Source organism: Ovis aries, chromosome 16, assembly GCF_016772045.2.
Source record: "Ovis aries strain OAR_USU_Benz2616 breed Rambouillet chromosome 16, ARS-UI_Ramb_v3.0, whole genome shotgun sequence".
In the NCBI taxonomy this organism is placed as follows: Eukaryota; Metazoa; Chordata; class Mammalia; order Artiodactyla; family Bovidae; genus Ovis; species Ovis aries.
Window position 1 is genome coordinate 44,894,896 of NC_056069.1, and position 8,193 is coordinate 44,903,088.

Sequence of the window (8,193 nt, forward strand, 5' to 3'; positions counted from 1 at the left end):
CCCATCTCTTGAAGAATTTTCCACAGTTTGTTGTGATCCACACAGTCAAAGGCTTTGGTGAAGTCAATAAAACAAAAGTTGTGTTTTTCTGGAACTCTCTTGCTTTTTTGATGATCCAGCGGATCTTGGCAATTTGATCTCTTATTCTTGTGGGTCATTGCATGCGTCAGACATAGACTGGCGATTCAATTCACATGATAGTATACATGTTAGAATGCTTCGAACTAGAACAAAATTATTTTTCAAGATTTTGGAAAACTAGATCACTTTTCTGTTCGCATTCTGGAAATCCAGCTTGAACATCTCGAAGTCTGTGGTTCAGGTATTGTTGAACAACAGCCTGGCTTGGAGAATTTTGAGCATTACTTTGCTAGTATGTGAGATGAGTGCAATTTAGCAATAGTTTGAACATTTATTTGCATTACCTTTCTTTGGGATTGGAATGAAAACTGACCTTTTCCAGTCCTGTGGCCACTGATGAATTTTCCAGATTTTCTGGCATATTGAGTGCAGCACTTTCCCAGCATCATCTTTCAGGATTTGAAATAGTTCAGCTGGAATTCCATCACCTCCACTAGCTTTGTTCGTAGTGATGCTTCCTAAGGCCCACTTGACTTCACATTCCAGGATGTTTGGCTCTAGGGGAGTAATCACACCACTGTGGTTATCTGGTTTATGCATTTCTTTTTTGTATAGGTCTTTTTGTGTATTCTTGCCACCTCTTCTTAACATCTTCTGCTTCTATTAGGTCCATACCATTTCTGTCCTAGATTGTGGCCATCTGGGCATGCAATATTCCCTTGGTATCTCTAATTTTTTTGAAGAGATCTCCAGTCTTTCCCATTCTATTGTTTTCCTCTATTTCTTTGCATTGATTGCTGAGGACGGCATTCTTATCTCTCCTTGCTATTGTTTGGAACTCTGCATTCAAATGGGTATATATTTCGTTTTCTCCTTTGCCTTTAGCTTTTTTTGTTATATTGTGGCATGCTATATACTTTTATTAAATGATATTAACTATTTTTTTATAGTTTAAATGTGTAAGGATTTTCTTATTCTTCCAAATGGCCTATGTATCCAATAAGTTTCAAGGTGAGCACAACTCTTTTGACTTTATTTCTGAATAAATTTACTTTTTTAGACCACATTTGGAATCATGAGATGTTTATAGTTATTAAGAATGAACTAATGAAACAAAAACAAAAAAAATACTTGAAATATTTGTTACTTTAAATGTTTATTTAAAATTTTTGTGTTTTTATTTAAATTCTTAGAATCTTTACCTGTATGATCCTTTCTCATTTTGAATTTTAGTCCTTTAATATCTTAAGATTTGTTTATATATAAAATATATAATACTGATGGTAGCACAAGCTATTCAATATGTGTCTAAACTCAAAAAAATTGTGCATATTAATTAATTGTATACATTTTATATAGTTTTTAATACCAATTATACCTCAACATAGCTGAGAAAAAATGAAATCTGTTTGTTCTTTAAATGAATAAATAAAATATGCCTTGTATTTGTATTTTTACATTTATATTTGAAATTGTATTCAAATTACCATTATGAAGTCAAGACAGCTACATTATAGGAAGAAAATCTATGGTGAGAATTTGGCGAAGATGTAAATACAGGTAGCATTTGGTGAGAAACCTCTTAGACATAAAAAATTATACAAACGTGTGTGTGTGTTTATTTATTTATGCTTTTGAGGGAATAGCTAGATGTCCAATAGCTATGTCATAGAAAATGCATTTTGTTATTATAGCTGGAGAGTGTGACTAAGAACATGTTTTCAAATACAACTTAACTTCCCCAAAGAAATGTCTGGATGATTCAGTCAGTTTGGGAAATTCTTTTTTTAGATATTAAATTAGGAGCTTGTTTTAATTTGATTTAACATTTAAAAAGATCAAATTTATAGCTCTATGAAAGATGACAAGATGGGATGGAAGAGTCTAATTTTGGTAATAAAAGTCAACTAAGAGTCTTCTCCACTACTCATGAAAAAAAAATGAAAATTTAGGCATAAGAATCAAAACAGAAAGTAGGAAAATACTTTTCAAATTAAAAAAAAAAGCCTTCAGTTCAGTTCAGTTCAAGTCAGTTGCTCAGTCATGTCCAATTCTTTGTGACCCCATGAATTGCAGCACGCCAGGCCTCCCTGTCCATCACCAGCTCCAGGAGTTCACTCAAACTCACGACCATCAAGTCAGTGATGCCATCCAGCCATCTCATCCTTTGTCGTCCCCTTCTCCTCCTACCCTCAATCCCTCTTAGCATCAGAACCTTTTCCAATGAGTCAACTTTTCACATGAGGTGGCCAAAGTACTGGAGTTTCACCTTTATCATCATTCCTTCCAAAGAATATCCAGGACTGATTTCCTTTAGAATGGACTGGCATTAGGCAATATTTTAAAATTACCTACTAATTTGTGTATCAGCTTTGTATGGGCATTGGATATATAGAAGTAAACACTTTTTTGGGCAAATTATAGAGAATTTAATATACTAGGGAATGGAGTATGAACTAATGTAAGATAAGTGTCTATGGGTGTGAGGAAGAGGAAAGAGTCATGTTTAATGTCCCCAGTGTTTTCTTAGTAAAGCTAACTGGTTTTGTAACAATGTCATTTATCTAGGGGCCTCCCAGGTAGCGCAAAGGTAAAGGGAATCTTTGGTCCCTGGGTCAGGAAGCTCCCCTGGAAGAGGAAATGACAATCCACTCCAGTATTCATGCCTGGAAAAATCCCATGGACAGAGGAGCCTGGTGTTCTACAGTCTAGGGGGATCACAAAGAGTCAGGCATGACCTAGTGACTAAGCAGAGCACACACACAACCTAGATAAAAATGTCACAAAGCAGTTACTGGTGAAGCATGATGGAAGAATGGAGGTAATAAGTGCTGGTTTTTAAAAGACTTTATTATGGTATGGGACTACCAGAGGCTGTCAGTACAAACTAAAATTTTATTGAAAATTATATACAGTCAATATTTTAATGGTAGAATATAATTAGAGTAAGTGATGTGTACAGTCTTATTGAAAGTTAAAAGGAAGAACATATTAGATTGAGGAAACAGAGAAAACTTACCAATTGACATAAAGCCTCAAGAATGGGTAGGAGTTTGGCAAAAGTAAGGTGTGTTAGGGAGAAAATTTATTGAAGCAGAAGGTAAAACAAAAACATAACCAAGGAAACTTAAAAAAGTATAAGAGAAGGCCATTTTAGAAACAAATGGTATATGCTTGGTTATGCACAGGATATAAGTACATAAAATTAATATAGTACAAATGTATTTATTCATCTAGGGGAATAACTTTCATATTCTTAAATTATATTTTTATCTAATCTGCATGGTATCAATGATAATGCAAAGGTAAATTGAGGTAAAGAATGAATAAGACAAGTATGAGAGTTCTGTTTCTTTCATTGATGGTGTGGAGATTGTTTTTGTGTGTACAATGAAGAAAATCTGCCTTGAATTCTCCACACAAAGTAAGATGGAATTCTTCAGGCTGAATCTTGAACCAAAAGTTTTATAACAGTTTAGAGAGAAAAGTTTCTTAATAAAAGGCACATATTGACTTAAAGGATGCAATGCCATGCAAGGTCCAGGCAAGATTGCATTACTGGCATAGAAATGTATAGACTTCATGGATTATTAACACATATACATTTGCTTGCTTGAGGTTAAAGGAGCAGAGGCTTTTTAATTACCTGTGATTTCTATGCTTTGCATGGTGAATATCTTCTTATAGTGACACACCGGAAGAGAGATATCACCTATCAGAGGAAAAGAAATATACTCACAGAATGTGAGAAAGAATATGAATGAAGAACTATGCATGTAATAGTATTTTGCTAGGTACAAGTAGGTGCATGGTAGTGCCATTGATCTGGATAAAAGTTTGTGAATAAAGGCTTTGCTACAACAGAGAGTAACAATAAATAATTATATATATAAGATTATATATATGTATATTATATATATATATATAATATATATATATATATATATAACATTGTTTTTCAGTCTCTCAGTTGTGTCTGACTCTGTGACACCATGTACTGCAGCATGCCAGGCTTTCTTGTCTTTCACTATCTCCCTGAGTTTGCTCAGACTCATGCGCATTGAGTCAATGATGCTATCCAACCATCTCTTATATCTAATTTATCATTCTTAGGAAAGTTCTAATGGAGCATACAAGTGAGAACTCAGAGAAATTGTCATATGGTGAACATTGACACTGATACATACAGAAGACCTTTCTTTAATTTTTGTCTTCTGAAACAAAGGACAGAAAATGCCTTTGAATTTGCATTTCCTTCTGGTTGAACACTGAACTACAGTCAATGTTGTATAATTCAATTCTAATTTCATCTTTATCTCTATTTATATGTCACTTCCTCAAACAAATTTTCACTCAAAAAAACTAAGATATTCATCAGTCATGATTTTTGCCATGTCCTAATTTTCTTTGTAATGATTTCTCACTTCTTGGCATTATATTGTGTATGCTATTTGTCTGAAGCTATTAGTTTGAAATAATTTAATAATAATTTTGGAAGTAGGGCAGATAAACTAGATAGCGGTTATGATCTCATCTTAGCCAGTGCTACAGTTAGAAAAATTGATTGCTATTTATTTTACACTATAAAGTTACTATTAAGAATCAAAATATTCTTTGCCTGTTAGAAGGACAAAAGCTTCTTAGTTCAATCATAAACCATGCAATGCTAATGTAAAATTGTGCTCCTGCTTTTGCGCTTTCTGTATCTGCAGTTGTAAATTTATTTTGGTGACTATCAAGGCAGAAACTGACTTCATCTTTTCCTTTGTTTTCTGATTGCAAGTAATTAGATTCTACAGAATATCTGGAGACTATAGCTTGTGTAGTTCTCGATCAAAGGGGCACAGATATTAAGACAAGATGGCACTCTATGTGGTTCATTTGGTGTGGTTCATTTCTTTGGTTAGAAAAATGTAAATTTTTGTCATTTAGCCATTACTCAGGGAAAAGGAGATTAATGTTCTAATTTGAATTTCTCCTGTCACAAAGTATGTCTAATACCTGTTTTTCTTCCATTTTAAACTTTCATTGGCCTCTGAATATTACTTACATTTAGCAATAAGAGATATTTACAAGAAACCATGTATAGTCTTTCAGTTTTTTATTGTCTTACCCTGAGTTTTCAATGAGGCCTGACATTAGGTTAACAAGCTGTTACAGTGAAAACCTTTATGAGAAAAATTTAACTGGTATTTCAGGTTTCCAGGGATAACAACCAGCAGCTAAACCATTAAGGTAACTACAGGGACAGAGAAGTGAACTGAAGTTTCTCAGACCAAGAAATAATAGATCTAACTAAACTAAATTCTCTGAATAATAATAAAAAAGTGAATTATCTAAAATATAGAGAGGAATTTTAAGCCAATCCTGAGTCACTGGCAGTATCTCATTTTAAAAGAAGTCACTCAGGAGAATGACTTTTAAAAAAGCAAAATTAGAGCATATTTATTTTTTCACCAATAAATGAAGTGATATTCATAAATAATTTAATTTAAGTATTCCCTGGTGGCTCAGAGGTTAAAGCATCTGCCTGGAATGCGGGAGACCCAGGTTCGATCCCTGGGTCAGGAAGATCCCCTGGGGAAGGAAATGGCACCCACTCTAGTACTCTTGCCTGGAGAATCCCATGGAGGGAGGAGCCTGGTAGGCTACAGTCCATGGGGTCGCTAAGAGTTGGACACGACTGAGTGACTTCACACACCACCATACTGATTACTAAGGAAAATGATCCATAATTATTTAAAGGAGGATTTACCCTAATATTTTATACATACTAGGAAGAGAGAACAGATGCTTTTTGTGTTTATTTAGTTTGAAGCTTATAACATGGAAGTAATTGTTTTATATTCCACTTACCACAGTTCAAATGCATCTTGCAGTAAATATTTCTAAAAACAAAATATGTTTTAATGATATTTAGATAAATGTTTAGATTTTTATCTAAAAAGGTATCCTGTCTCAAATTTACAATGATCTTGATTATTTTTCAACAGAACATGTAGAAAATTTGCTATGAATTCATGAAAGGGGTGGGATGGGTAGAGGTGGGAGGGAGGTCCAAGAAGGAGGGATTATATGTATACATATAGCTGATTTATTTCTTGTATAGCAGAAACTAATGCAACATTGTAAAGCAATTGTACTCCAATAAAAATGCTTTTAATAAATCATTCAAAAGTAATTAAATGCTTTCAACGTTTGATTTGACCTATTTGGTTTTGTCAATTTTTAACAATAAAAGGAATGGAGAAATATAATTTCAGTGTTTGTATAATATGGCACATACTATAAATTATTTCATTCTTATATATAAGTATTCAGAGAAGGGTGACATGTACACTTAACATACTTAACATAACAATTCAATCTGTTAGATTTGCATCTAGTTTCCTTGGCTGCCAGGACATTGATTGTCACATTTATAGAAATGTTTAAGAAACTGTCAGCCAAAGTAAGAGAATCTGATGGACTCCTCACTGTAGAAAGGAGTGATTACTGGAAATGCGATCTCTAATGCTTCAAAGTGTATTGATTTCAATTTACTTTCAATAATTTTTGTTCTAAAACTGAATGCAGACTCATTAAAATGCATAATTAGGAGGAGAACTTGAAAACTTGCTACCAGCTATAGGCAATGTGTTCAACTGGGAACACCGCCATTCATCCATTTGCCTCCTCGTAAAATTACCTAATTCTTTAAATCTCAGAACAAAAAAGCCCTGGGGAATGAACAAAGATCACCTAGTCTATAGAAAAAGCCTACTTTAATATAACTTCATATGTAATTAATGACTGAAAATAACAAAATTATTTTAAAATCTCATATAAATTGCTTGTCTCTTTCCTTTATCTCCTCAATTTACATTTAGTTGCAGATTCTGCAGGGAGAACTGAATGCCCATGTATTATATACTGTATCATTTATGATGAAATGTGTAGGACCATTCTTTGTGTCACATGGATTTGAGTGTGTTTTGTTATGCCACAAGCAGATTAGATTCTAGGAGATTTTGGATTTTATCTCCCTGGGTTAATTACTCTGGGTGTATGTACAGATGCAAAATAACAGGGTTTTATGGCATATGGAAGTTCTGAATCTTAGTTGAACCTGGCAAATGTGACCTAGTTTCATTGATGAAAAATATTAAGTTTATAACTAGATATAAAATGACAAGGATAATATGATAAAATCCCTTCTTATATAATAGCTAATCAGTTTATGCAGCCTTGGTCATTAAATAATAATTAATAAACCTATATTGATAAATTAAAAGATAAATTTCACTCTATTATAAGCTACTGTATGTAAAATGGATAGCTAGTGGAACATTGCTGTATGACACGGGGAGCTCAAGCCATGCTCTGTTATAACCCAGAGGGGTGGGATGTGGTGAGGGGTAGGGGAGAGGTTCAAGAGGGAAGGGACATATGTATACTTATAACTGATTCACATTGTTGTATGGCAGAAACCAACATAACATTGTAAAGCAATTATTCTGCAATTAAAAGTTGAAAAAACAGGGTAATGATCTTGTAATTGTTTTATATGTATTGCCTCCATGAGAAGAGAAAATGAATAGTTTATAGAGTTATAAATCTTCCAGATCAAGATGTTAAACTGAGCACCTGTGAGACCCTTCTTACAAGCAAGATCTTATTTAAATTATTTTAAATGTAAAATGATTTAAATATCTAACATGCTAAAGAAAAGAAAGGGGCATCAGTATTGAGAAATTTCAATATATTTATAGGAAGTCAATAAATAGATGGATAATTTATAAAATGGATATAAAAACAGCAAATTGGAATATATGCAGAGAGAACTTCATAGTGGGAGCATGTATCAGCACTATTGCACATGAACAAACTTGTCGCAACAAGTAGCAAATAACAAAATTATGCAAAGAAATAACACTTTTAAAAGGGGAAAGAAATTGAACAAAAAGGAAGGGATTTTGGATAACCTGAGCTAAAGTTTTATGGAACTTCAAGGCTAATAAATCAAGCAATAGAGGTACAAAAATGTTATCTAGAAATATAGTAATAACCCTCAGATGATTAGATGAAAGAAAAAGAAATCATTGAATGGAATCAACTTGGGAAGCGGTGGGC

At 33.3% G+C, this 8,193-nt stretch overlaps 1 non-coding gene across 1 annotated transcript; it reads left to right on the top strand.

Annotated features, from left to right (window-relative positions):
* Positions 1–5,580: 5,580 nt before the first annotated feature.
* TRNAS-GGA (transfer RNA serine (anticodon GGA)) lies at positions 5,581–5,653 on the top strand. Its single transcript has one exon. It is a non-coding gene; the product is annotated as a tRNA-Ser (tRNA).
* The last annotated feature ends 2,540 nt before the right edge of the window (positions 5,654–8,193 follow it).